General features: G+C 36.4%; 1 long non-coding RNA gene across 1 annotated transcript; it reads right to left on the bottom strand.

The window, feature by feature from the left end:
- Positions 1-1,305: 1,305 nt before the first annotated feature.
- On the bottom strand, positions 1,306-2,330 carry LOC137464742 (uncharacterized). Its single transcript, XR_010994396.1, has 2 exons — positions 2,252-2,330; positions 1,306-1,438 (listed from the first exon to the last, which is right to left on the bottom strand). It is a non-coding gene; the product is annotated as an uncharacterized lncRNA (long non-coding RNA).
- Positions 2,331-13,614: the final 11,284 nt, after the last annotated feature.

The raw sequence follows: 13,614 nt of genomic DNA, 5'->3' as shown, positions 1-13,614 counted from the left end.
GAAATTCGTGCTTTTTCAACAAATATTGTACCTGAGAGTTTAATTGCATTTGCCATGGCCCTGCCTGATCTCTGTCCCTTCACACATCTGAATGTGATTTTATTAATTTCTACAATCTCCCATAACTAAAATGCCCTCTTCTCTGAGATTAGAAAATAATTTCAGAAATATCTTCCTGCAGCAATCCAAGAAATTTATTTGCCCAGATGACTTTTTTCGAACCACATGAAAATATCAAATAGCTTTCTTTCAATTTGATTCATATTAACTCTTGTCAAGTCCTGCTCTTAGACCTTCACCACAATTAACTATATTTTAATTTAAATATCTAGTTAATAAATAACTTGTAGATTAATTAGGCACCATGTTTTTTATTTCTCCAATATTCCATATTTTTAAACCAACCGGAGAAAAAAGGAAAAGAAAATAAGAGGTGTTTCAATGTCTGGCATGTCATTCCAGAATAAGTATTTTGGAATGGAAATTTTCAAAATTTAAAACCCAAATAACCATTCTAAGTCACTCCAGCTATTAAGCTATTGTAAAAATAAAGTGGTTAAGTATAACATGCACCTCTGTTATGTATTATGTATCCTGGAATATCAGTTGTTTGTGTCACTTTGAGAAGGTTTCAGAAATTCACAAAAGCATCCAACACTGAAATAAAAATTTAGCCTGCAGATCTTGTCAGGCTGAAAGCTTCTTACACAATGTTTATAAAATTTCTGTCACCAAAAACCTATATAAATATTTCTAAACTATATAAATACTTCTTTTATTTATATTTAAAGAAATATTGTTTGACTTAATCATAATATCACTTAATAAGAGCTAAGTAATTTTTCAGTGTTGCTCTATTAATTTAGGCTTTTAATTTTCCTTGTTAGAACTTCTGAGGTTGACACTAAAGTTTGTGGGTTTAAGATAAAAAATAATTTAAAAAAAGATAATGCAAAACATACAGAATTGTACCATACACACAAAACTTGGCATCTGAAATTTACTTCATCTTCTTATTTACTCCATTCTTCTTTCAAACACATTTATGCAGATTTTTAATATAATTTATGAATTTCCTATAACCTTAGCTATCACTCATTCTGCTGGTAATTAATATTTATCTTTTAGATGAAATAGTAATAATTCCTGAGACTAAACCTGTGATGGATTTCTTTCATCTTTGCCCCACACTTGCAGCAAACACTCTTGATTTTTTTTTTTTTTTTATTTTTCTCTTTCTCCTTTCCACTGCCACGTTACCACTTTTCCTTTATTTCTGTATTAAACTAACCAGAAACAGAACACTATCAAGAATTCCTCTTTATTCAGTTCAGGCCTGCCTCAGGACACTGGGTTAAATTGTAACTCAGTGGGGAGCCAGCCAAATGCGACACGTTTGGCAAACCAGGGGAAGCAGGGAGGATCAGAGCCCAGCATCCTGAGGGAATAAAGACTGGGAATAAATCTTTTGCAGCTACATGTTGTCACAGAGAGAAACAAATCTTCAGGGACATGTTTGCTTAGAGTTACTCAGACTTGCCTTTCGTGGTCTTCCCCACTTTTCAGGTCCTTGAAACAAGCTCAACTAGTTGAAAATCTTATTTTTCTTCTAGGTCTTTAATAACTTCAGTGAATGTTTTTGACAGTCTTTTCCTCTCTTCTCCCTTGTCTCTCCTTTCTCTATTTTCTCTCTGGTTTTCCTCTTCTGGTTTTTTTTTTTTTTTTTTTTTTTTTTTTTTTTATTTTTTTTTTTTTTTTATTTCTGAATGGCAGTAGGGACACCAAATATTCACTGCTCAGTGGTCAAATATGAACTTATACAGGAACAAAAATGGTTTTGTTAAAACCCAAAGAGTAATTCATTTAATAAATAATTAAATAAAACACATTTGCACAGTGACAGTGACCAAGAACTGTAACGAGAATGCTATGAATTTTCAATCCCTAGAAACATTCAAGAGGCATCTGGATATGGTAATGAAAATGGGAAAGAGGGACAGAACCAAGCAGTGGTGGGTATTTATCCAGATTTCTCTGTATGAAAGGTTTTTAGATATAAAATTTCCATTTCATAGTATCTTGGACTTAACAAGAAAATTATTATCATTCGTGAGAGACTAAACTGATGCAGTTTACTGCGCGGAGATGAGATTACAGTTTAAAAAAATGTGGTTTTCTTACAACTCCTGGTCCTTTTGAATTAATACTGTAGTGCTGTGAACAGCAGCAAATCATTCGTAGCTGAAATCACCTGGCCAAGAGGACGAGGGGCTTTGGCAGTGCTGGGGCAGCCTGCAGACCTGGCCATGCTCTCCGGGATGTGGATCCTCCTCGTCGATTTCATAACCTTTGTCCCAGGCAAATGAAAACACCAAGTTCATTATTAATTAAGGAGAGACTTGGAATCTGTTCCACACGTGGCGTAATTACAAGTACATGAAAGATAATTAGGCTTCAAAGTGACGCCAGAGTCAGGAAGGGCCTGAGATTTAGCGGCCTACTGTGTGCAAGCCAAGATAAACCGGTATCTACACCCATCTCTCTCTATCTCATCTCTATCTCTATCTAATCTCTCTCTTTATATATATATGTAGACATATATATCCTGGTATCCTGGGGAGCACATGGAAGGGAGTGGCACCGGGCCAGGGAGGGGATCCTGCCCCTCTGCCCTGCCCAGCTGAGGCTCCTCTGCAGCGCTGGCTCCAGCCCTGGGCTCCTCAGCACAGGAGACACCAGGAGCTGCTGGAGAGGCTCCGGGGCAGGCACAGAGAGGGTTTGGGCTCTGCAGCATCTCTGTGCTGGGCTGAGCCTGCGGGAGCTGGGCCTGGGCAGGCTGCAGAGGAGAACGCTGACAGGGGATCCCATCCATCCATCCATCCATCCATCCATCCATCCATCCATCCATCCATCCATCCATCCAACATCTCCCAGGGCTGACCCAGGATGGGCCGGGCTCTGCTGGGTGCTGCCAGCGGCAGCAGGAGCAGCAGTGCCCCTAAAAGAAAGGGCAGCGAGGTGCAGGGCAGCAGGAGGAAGAACTTGTGTGCGTGGAGGGGCAGAGCCTGGAGCAGCTGCCCAGGGAGGGCCTGGAGTGTCCCTGTCTGGAGCCATGCCAGCTCCAGCTGGACACGCTCCTGTGCCACTGCCCAGGGGACCCTGCCTGTTATTCTGAAGTTCAGTGATGCCATTGCTGTCATTTTCACATCTTTCCCATCATAATGTCCACAAAGTGAACACTATTTGCTAAGAAACTCCTCCATAAATTTATTAATTTATGCCAACAGTCCAGTGCTTTAACCACTAAGAATAATTATGTGCCTCTGGTTTGTAAAGGAAGTAGGGAGTGACAGACACTTGGAGGGGAACGATTAGCAGGAGTTCAGCATCAATTGCAGTCACTCAAACACTGCTTGTGGACCAGCCCTGTGCTCCAGCTCCCCTAAGGTGCCACTCCTTCACTGAAACCGCTGCAAGGCCCAGGCCCAATCTTGTGAAAATCAATATTTCTCCTCCATTTGATGTTAATTTGGTGCCTTCAGAAAACATTGCTACAAATGCTAGTACTATTTGGCAGATTTTAAACAAAATTCATGCCCTTGCTGTGTGAAGCTTCTCCTTTTCTGCAGAGTAAAATCAGAAATTTGGATTAAAAGGCAGCAGAATAAGGTGAATGTTTGCATGTATCTCTCATCATGAGTTCTCTTATCGGAGATAATAGGCATAAATGGTCAATTTCTGCCAGGCAGATTATTTTTCCATTTGGACTCAGTGTAATCCCATGGGTGAGGATCCCTGTGGCACCAGTTGTAGCTAAAAGCCTTCTCACATTCTGCTTTGCTATTACTTTAAGCTCATTTTTAAGTAATTTTGATGGGTTATGCTGCTTTCTCCTCTGCCTTGTAACTGAATTCACTGCCTTCAAACACATTAATCTTCACATGAATTAATATCATGGGCTCTTTGATTCTAAAAGAAAATTTAATTCTTCTGTCTTTGCCTAGGATTAAGTTCTTTGGTTTTGATGCTTTTTTTTCCCCACAGAAACAGGTCTTGTTTGGGAGTGTTATTTTTTAAACCATGCTGGTATCAGCTGCCCTAGGTAAAAAAGACATATGTTCCTTGTGAGCTGTTGCTTCTTCCACGGCTGTCTAGACTTTCCAGAAACAAACCTAACAGTTTTCATAGGAAAAACATAATCATTTTTCATAATGACAATCTTCATCATCCTGTTTCCTTGCAGAGCAGGCATTTTTGGTGCACATTCTGTACAATATTTGGAGCTCTCGGTGGCATAAAAAAAGTTTTGTTTATTCAAATGTGACTCCTTGTTTGACATATAATTAGGAATGTTTATCTTCCAAGGCTATTGCAGCACTTGCAATGCTCACAGTGCCAGGGAGACATCTGTTAAAGGTTTCTATTTAATGTCTAGTATGAACAAGGTGTATCTGCCAGAACCATTCTCCATATGAGAAGGCTCCAAAATTAAAATGTGAAGCTGTATCACTCTGTTCTCTCACACAGAAGTACAGAATTCATTTAGAAAACTAATCTTCAGAGGTGTTAGACTGGGTCACTCTTATTCTCTCCCTCTTATGCTTCTCGGATTTATCTCACTATTTCTGTCTCAGAGAGCTTGTATTCACTCTTGCAATTTTTTTTTTTTTTTTTGTGTAATTGTTGGTCTTGTTGTCCTATTTTGTAGTTCACAAAATCTTTGTGTCATTATTTTTTTTAAAAAGGACATAAGTGATAAAATTATTTCATTAATTACTAACAGCATGTTTCCACAGTTTCACAATGGCTGCCATCATAGAGTAAGATCATTTCAATCTGCCATCGTCAGTACAAGCAGGGGAAATAGCAGAATTTTTGTCAAGAACTTTTTATCACAATCATCTGATTCATGTGTTTTTCTCTTAGTGGCAGCTCATGTGTGTAATGACCATGGAAGGATGATGGTGATGGCTGTGACTGACAGACACCTCCAACTCCTCTGGGGGAAACTTCCATGGGCAAAAGCTGCAAATCCCAGTTGTTGCCCTCAGCACCTCTGGGAGCAGAGATCTAGATTAGTGTCAATATTTTGATTGCCACTGCAGCTGGAGAATAAGGATGTCTGCACAGATCTCTTCAAAGCATTTTAGTACTGTGGGTTTTAATTAGAAAACAAGTATTTGCCTCAAAGCTGGAGTTGTCATCAGAGATCCCATGTAGCTTTCAAGCCCACTAGTATTAATCTTCTTTGCATATCTTTAAGTCTAAAAACCCTTTCTAATTAAACTCTTAAAGCCTCTTATCTCTGTGGCCTGGTTGATGCTGCAGTGGCATATATCATTCCCAACAACAATGAGTAAAATTGTAATTCCCTGCATAATACCAATCAAGTTGATTGTAGAACATTATGTTCATTAGGAAGTAATAGATTTCCTTTTCACGTGTTTGATCAAAGCAGCTGGCATTTAATCCAGACTGAGAAGCAGAATACTATTTCATACTACTTATTGGTTAATTAACGGCCAGGTCTGCAACTTACTGAGAAACCAATTGATCAACTTTACGTGATGCATACAATGTATAAACTATCTAATAAAAAAGATATATATATACAATAATGGTCAGCAGAAAAAAATAGCATAATGAGGAGCAAAAATAAATTTCATAATAATGTACTTTTGCATTAAAAAAAAAAAAAGCAGATGTGAAGTGAATGTAAATTCCTAGAGATAAATGTAGGGTTTTTTTATGTTTTGTCCTGTGCAGGGACATGAGTTGGACTCGATGGGTCTTATGAGCCCCTTCCAAATCTGGATATTCCATGATTCAAGTTTACATTATTCAAGTTTATTTTTAAACAGTGTTAGAACAATTGTGTGGTAAAAAGCACCTGATCAGCCTTGCAGCAACATCCACATGCTTCCATTGCAACAAATGTTGTGGAATAGATTGCCTAATGTAGTAAAAGCAACCACAAGTAATTTGCAGTGTAGATGACCCCTATATGAATTGTAAATAAATAAGTGAGTGTTGGAGTAAACAACACTTAAATTTCTGTAAATATCAAAAATACTTAACTATTTGTTATTTCTATATAATTTCCAAATCATCTTTTTGCAGTTTTGCTTACTTTACTTTTTATTTTCATTGTTTTTTGGTTTCCCCCCCCCCCCAAGTTGCATTCGATCCTTTTAGTTGTTTTTTGTTTCATTGCATTTTCATTTCCTGTATTGCTTTCTGAATAGTTCTGTGTTTATTTGAACAAATAAACATGGATTGCCTGTCTAAACCTGATTTAAATTTTCCACCAAGAAGTTTAGTTGTACAGCTGTAGGCAGACTTGCATTCCAATTTGTCTTGGTATTTATTTCCTGCTTTAAGAGCTACAGTACCATAGTTTTCTTGAGAAAGCTTTCATGGGAAATTGGAACTTTATCTCACTCTTTCATCTTCCTCTATTGCTGATAGAAGGACTTCAACTGGATGAAATCCTATAGAATTCTGCTATAATTACTATAATTTTTTGATAGAGCTTAAATATAAATTGAATTTGTTTCACTTATTATATGGAAATCCTTTAATTTTATCTGGTTTCCATCTTCCTCTCTTTTTCCTCAGAATTTTCCTAAGGCAAACTTAAGTTATGATGTTTCAAAATAAAACTTACTTAATAGAAACAAAAGAGATGAAAATAGTATAACAGGTAGATAAAAAATTCTGTTTACCTTCCTGAGGCAAGAGTATGCTCAAATTAAAAATACTGAACATTGTGGGGCTAAAATTATTGAATGTAGTGGTGGTGGGAGGAAAAGAAACTTAAAAAATAAGGTAATATTAGGAGATACTCATGAAAACAATAATGAATTGGAAGAGTTATCTGTACATTTTTATTGCTTTTTAGATTCCAGGTGGATGAAAAATCTGACCTTTTACTTTCTGAGACTTATCAGAAAATAAAGTCTGTAAATCTTTCTGGCTCCTTCTGCCACTCCAACACACAAACACACAAAGACACACAAAAAAAGGAAAGAATTTAAAAAAAAATAAATTTTAGACATATCTCTCATATCTGGGTGTATTAAAATCTTGCTTACAGCAGGCACTAAGGAATGAAATAAAAACGTGAATTATCTGAAATCATCTTGTGCATGATCTGTTAGGACACTTTTTCTACTGAAAAATGAAAATACTTTTCAATTAACTGTTTGGGTTGGGAATGACATTTTAGATCAGGGTCCAAAGAGGTGGCAAAGCAAGTTGCTCTCACTGACAAAGAAGTTATCTTGATGTTTTATAAAGCAGCCACAGGTAATGGCAATGTGTCTGTGAGCAAAATTGTTCTGTGAGCAGAATTGTTTTGTGAGGGGTATTGTCTGCTTGGCATGAGGATCCTGGACAATGGCTGTCATTCAATCCTGTGCAGGATCTCCAATTCTGACTGCATTTCTTTTAATATCATGTTCTTAATCATTATTGGCTAAAAGAAACATTACCACAGTGGGGTAGGCCTTAATTCAGGTGCAAAGGACCAGGTTTGATTGGAAAAAATTAGGAAGCTGGTAGGAAATTATAATTTCCACCTTCTTCATCACCTTTCTTTCTTTTCTCAAGAGTGGCTGGCCAGCAGTGTATTCCTAACCACAGAATCACAAAACTATGGAATCCTTGAGGTTGGAAAAAGCTTCCAAGACCAACATTGGCCCCAGCCCAGAGCTCTGAGTGCCACCTCCAGGAATTCCCGGGACACCTCCAGGGATGGGCACTCCAGCCCTCCCTGGGCACTTCCAAGGCCTGAGCTCCCTTTCCATGGGGAAATTCCTGCTGCTGCCCACCCTGAGCCTGCCCTGGCCCAGTCTGAGGCCGTTCCCTCTCCTCCTGTCCCTGTTCCCTGGGATGATCCCAAATCCCCCCTGGCTGTCCCCTCCTGTCAGGAGCTGTGCAGAGCCACAAGGTTCCCCCTGAGCCTCCTTTTCTCCAGGCTGAGCCCCTTCCCATCTCCCTCAGCTGTTCCTCGCAGAACTTACTCTAACATAAGCTTCCCCAAAATTCTTGTTGGTTTTTTTTTCCCCCTGAAGATAGTTTTTCTAAAACAATTGGGGCAGATACATTGCCTAGAAATGTAAAAATATTTATTCCAGACTTATCTTGGCTGTGTGGATGTAGAAACCAGAAGTTTGTACCCAGTTCCACACAGAGGTAGATCTCCCAGCTTCCTTAACTGCTGGGATATACTGTTCAGCACTCACTTTCTGCTTGACCCCATGTCATTCCATTTTGTTTCCAGTGCCAAGTGCATCTTTGGCAAAGATGGAACTCAGGGAGGTTTATCTTCTGGATGCAGGGAAAGTGAATTAAGAATGGCAGAAAAATAAAAATTCATACCACTCCTTAATTATTCACCATGCCAATAAATGGCATTCAAATTCCCAAGGGAACACGGATTGAATTGGATAAAACACCTTATGATCAACTATTGCTGAATTTCAGAATTATCCCATGGCTGCATCTGTTTAGCAGATGATGTGCAGTTTATCCAGATGCTGAAAATGCCCACACTATCACATATTACAGACCTCATCCCTTCCCAAAGTACTATTTTTTTTCGGTCAAAATGTCATTTAAATGAAGGCAACATCTGTTTTCCTATCAAATTCAGAAGCTTTGTTTGTTTGGGGGGCTTTTTTAGGTTGTCCTTTTTCATAATTAATTTTCTACAGTCTCATGTAAATAGCTCAGAATTGTAAGGTGACCAGTATAACAGTTTTGAGAAGCTGGAGTATTTCATTATAAAAGTGAAGCATCTTAAATCCAAAACTGTTTTCCAAATACTTTTCAACACACAAATGAAGTAGCTATTGCAGCACTTTCCCTAAATGTGAATAACGAAATCCAGAAAATCTTTGTTCTCCTCAATTTTACTGTGGCTCTTTTAATTTCCAGCTGTGTTTTCTTGTGGCTGAGCAATGATGACCACTGCTTGAAATTTCTTTCACGGCTTGCAAACCCACCATGATAAACAATATGTATTATTTTCATCATGTCTATTCGTTAGGAGACTGTACAGGCCATTGGTAGTAAAATTAAATTACATTTTATTATTGAAACGACTTGTACAATGCACAGCATAATAAAATGTCTTGTTCTCTATAGAAATTTAATCAAATACAGCCTTCTGCCTGTGGTTTCTATTTGTTTTGAAAATAAAATATGTTGTAGGTTCCTTGTTTCTAATTATTGCTCTTTTTTCTCTTTTTCCTCCCCTCTGTCTGTAGTATTCTTCTTTATTTTGGTTTTAAAAATGTATTTTTGCATAACACATTTCCCAAGCATAAGAAAATTGAAATTATGAATATCTGAATGGATGAGTATAGCTTTCTTAAAACTCTTTGGAGTTCCATTTGATGTTAATTTTGACACTAGAGTTTATATTGGATGAAAGAGAAAAATCAGGAAGGTGCTGAATTGGTGTATTTATCTACTCAGATTTCATTGATGTTTTAGTTTAAAAATAAAGACTTTTGGAAAAGGCAGAGAATCTGAGATAGAGATAGTCTTCTAAATGGAAGTGTTTTTTTAGAATTTTCAATTAATACTTTTGCTATTACAGAAAGAGATTATTTAATTTCTAATTTTTACTACTTACTTTTTCAGAATAAGTATGTTTAGCTTTTTCTTTCTTAACTCAAATAAAATGTATAGCATTAAACCTGAGCAGAAACTAAATTGAATGACGAGACTTATCTTGTTGTTATGGGGACAGGAGACAATGTGGATTGAATTTTCTTTCTTGCCTATGTGGTGATTCCTTCTCACAGCTTCAGTAATAATCCAACTTCCTGAAGAAGATCCTGCATTCTTTTTAGATAAATGTCTGAGAATAGCTGAAAAGATACTTACAATGACTGAAATACTAATAATGCAAATTTTATACAGACAAAAAAAAAAAAAAAAAAGAGGTTTATTTCCTAGACTCCTAGACTCTTATTCAATGGAGTAAGTTTAATCTTTAAAATAACGGAGAAAGCAAATTTCAAATTAAAACTTCTGGAGATGATGATGATGATGATGATGATGATGATTATGATGAGTAACAAAATCTTCAAGTTTCTTAAAAGAAATATCTTTATTGGTCAATGACAATGCTGATTAAAATGAAATTCCGAATGGTACCCATCAAAGCACTTTCAAACTCTATTTACTCAAATATTAGTCTGCTATTACTGCTGCAAGAACATTTTTCCTTAAAAAATCGATTTAAATCTTAATAAATTCTGCTTAAATACATTCACAAGTTAGGTATGCTGTCAAACAAAGAAAACTCCTGAAGTGTTGTACCTCTCATTCTTGAACTTTTGCCTGCTAACATAATTTTTTTTCTCTGGGTTAGGATCTGTGTTTAGAGGACTTCTAAAAGTCAGAAGTAGTGAGTGTAAAAGAGATGTAGAAAACATGTAGAAAACATCATCAAAATTCTGGATCCACCTTTCCTTACAATTGTATTGCACCTTTAGAACATAAATGCAGTATTGGCCTTTAAGAAACCAATGTTACCAAATTTTAAATGCAATGTAAATTAGAATAACCCACTCTGTAGACTTTTATGTGTAGTTTGAGCTTCTCTCTTCTCTGGACCACATTTGACATCAGTCTTCTTTTCATAATCAAATATCCACATTTTCCCCCAAAATTTGAAAGAGTGATCTATTAAGACATAGAAGAATGATTCCTTTTCTGTCTGTCCCATTTCAACAACAGTCTTATTAGAGTTCATTTTCCTTTTTAAATCAAACCCAGTTCCCACAGTCTGTTTTCTCCCATGGTGGGCCCCAGAGGAATATGACCAAATTATGAGAGAAAAATGAATGTATGAAATAGTTTTTGTCAGGCAGTTTTAGCTGAATGTGACCATTTTTCCTTTTTAGTGGAAACTGGATTGTGTACACTGTCTCAGATGGGGCATAAATCAACCAGAGAGGTTAATTCTGAAACCCTTTGAAGAGGCACTTCTGCAGGACTACCTAAGAAATAATTAGGTATTGCAAACAGTGATATTTCATTTCAAATTGCTTTAAGAAATAATAACATCCCCAGGCAAAAGAGCTTTATACAAAACATCCTCTTCCTCTCAGATTTTTTTTTTTTGTTGTCTTTGAGTGGTTTCGACGGCACCATTCATGGTCAGAAAAAATTGCAAGTGGGATTTCAGTGTTTTTATGAACTTTGTAGTGATGGAGGTCATGGCTGATATCAATTAATTTAGTCCCCTAGAAAATGTAAGAGTTTATAGCACCTGAGGCTAGAATGTGCAACTTATAGTGTGTAATGGGTCACTATTTCATTTCCATTTGTTGAGCCTAAAATATCTGCCTTAGAGTAAGGAACATGGTCTTAAAAATCTGAATATATTCCAAGGACAGAAAGCAGGAGATACCAGTATAGCACTGAATAACAAGTTCTTGTAGTGGTGTATTTTATAAGCAGCTCTGCAGCTGATAATATTTTATGTTACAGAGGAAAAATTTAAAATAAGGTGTTGAGTAAAAGATTATAAGGTAATTTCAGCATTGTGAGGTAACTACGCAATTTCCAGGTATTTATAAAATATTCTCTTTCATACATTTATTTAAAAATATTCCTTTTATACATTCAGGAGTTATGAACTGTCTATTTAATTTAAGCATACAATTTGCTTTTGTTGTGGTTTTTTTGCAACAACTTAATGTTCTGCACAGGATGAATCTGAAGTTTCTGTTCTCTTTCAATGCCCTAATACCATCCTGTAAGAAGTGGTCACCTTCCAAAAGAAGCAGACAAATCAACCCTTCTGCTCGGGCCCCTCTAAATGATCTGTCACACTTCAGGAAAAATTCTGGTTGTCTTAATTTGCCATGCAAACATTCTTCTTTTGTATTAGTTTGGAGGGGTTGATTTGTGTTGGTTTGGTTTGGTTGGTTTTTTGGTGGATGTGTTGGTTTGGGTTCGGGGTTTTTTGGTAGTGGGGTTTTTAAATGTGTTTTTTTGCTGCTTGTTTGCTTCACTGTTGTTTTTCTGTTTCGTTTTGTTTTGCTTTTGTTTTGTTTTGTTTTGTTTCCAACTTTGTGGGTTCTGGGGATATTTGAGGGGGGTTATTTTGGGGTTGTTTGTTGGTTTGAGTTTGGGGATTTTTTGGGGGGCTTTTTTTTTTTTTTTTTTTTTTTTTTTCCTGGTTTGGTTTAGTTTGGTCTGGTTTTTGGGAGCTGTAGATTTGAATTTGGGAGTTTGTTTAGTTGTGGGGTTTTTGGTGGTTTTTTTGGTTTGTTGGTTCAATGGTTGGATTTTTGTTGGTGGTTTTTTTGGTTTGTTGGTTCAATGGTTGGATTTTTGTTGGTTGTTTTTTTTGGTTTGTTTTTGTCTTTGTGAGTTTTTGGGGTTTTTTGGGATTGTTTGAGTTTTTGTTGGTTTGTTGGTTTGATTTTGGGGATGTTTTTTGTTGGGTTTGTTTTGGGGGGGTGTGTTTTGCTTTGGTTTGGTTTGGTTTGATTTTTGTTATATTGATGTTGGACCATCAACCCATTTCTGTAGAACAGTGCAGAACTGGTTTTGCTCAGAGTCACTTGATGTCAATCTCCTGGCAACATCAGTTACTACCAAACCAATTCTTAAACCATTTAATGAACAACTTTTTAAATTTTTATTCAGTTAAATGAAAACTTAGAGAAATGTATCATGAGGAACCAAGCTAATTCCCTTGGGAAAAGGGATATCCCCTGTGGATGTACTTCAGCAACATTCAGTTTGTCAATTTTTTCAGAAAGAAAACAAAACCATGGACTGATTTATATTTCCTGTAATTTTAGTCTCTTAGATAGGCCCAAATTCTTACTTCAAGATCAAATTTCCAAGGCTCTTTTTTTCCAGAATATTTCAGTCTCACCATATCCATCTCTGTTGTAATGAGTTGCAGTTGATGACTGTGCAAAGTCATAGATATAAAATATTCCCCTACAAATTTTAGTCACCTTTCTCACTTCACAGTCAAATGGAAATGAGGCATTTTTTCTATATATTTTTGGTTTAATTTAATTTTTAACCAGCTTATAAAACTACCTAATGCTGTTCATTTATATTTGATGCTGATAGTTTTGACATTTTAATCTTGAGAGTTGCTGAAATACACTAACTTGTAACATAGTTTAAATGTCATTAAATCAGTATTTTATTGGTTTTTGTATGCAATTTTTTTATTTGTGCTCTCAAATGTCCTTTTTCAGCTCAAATTACTCTGAATTTTATTCTCAAAAATGCTTTTTGAAACAAGCAGAGTGATGTCTCTGAGTTTATCCCATTGTTATTAGCACATTGCTCCAGTCCTGATCTTTAATTCTTCAATTTCACACAAATATATTACTTGTTGGTGCCATGCTGTGTTTGTAGAATGTAAATGTCTCATCACCAGTGTTCCAGCAATAGCTTATTTTAAGTGAACATTTACTGTTTTATTATTGTTCAGAAGGAGTTTTTATAGGCTATAATGCAGTATTAAATATTATCCTCACTAAATAAGTATCCGAAATGAAACAGTCTCATTTTAATAAGAACCTGTGATTTAGATTTCACTCCTTTTGTGAGTAATTC

Source organism: Anomalospiza imberbis, chromosome Z (assembly GCF_031753505.1).
Source record: "Anomalospiza imberbis isolate Cuckoo-Finch-1a 21T00152 chromosome Z, ASM3175350v1, whole genome shotgun sequence".
NCBI lineage: Eukaryota > Metazoa > Chordata > Aves > Passeriformes > Viduidae > Anomalospiza > Anomalospiza imberbis.
This window is presented reverse-complemented; position numbering and strand designations above follow the sequence as displayed.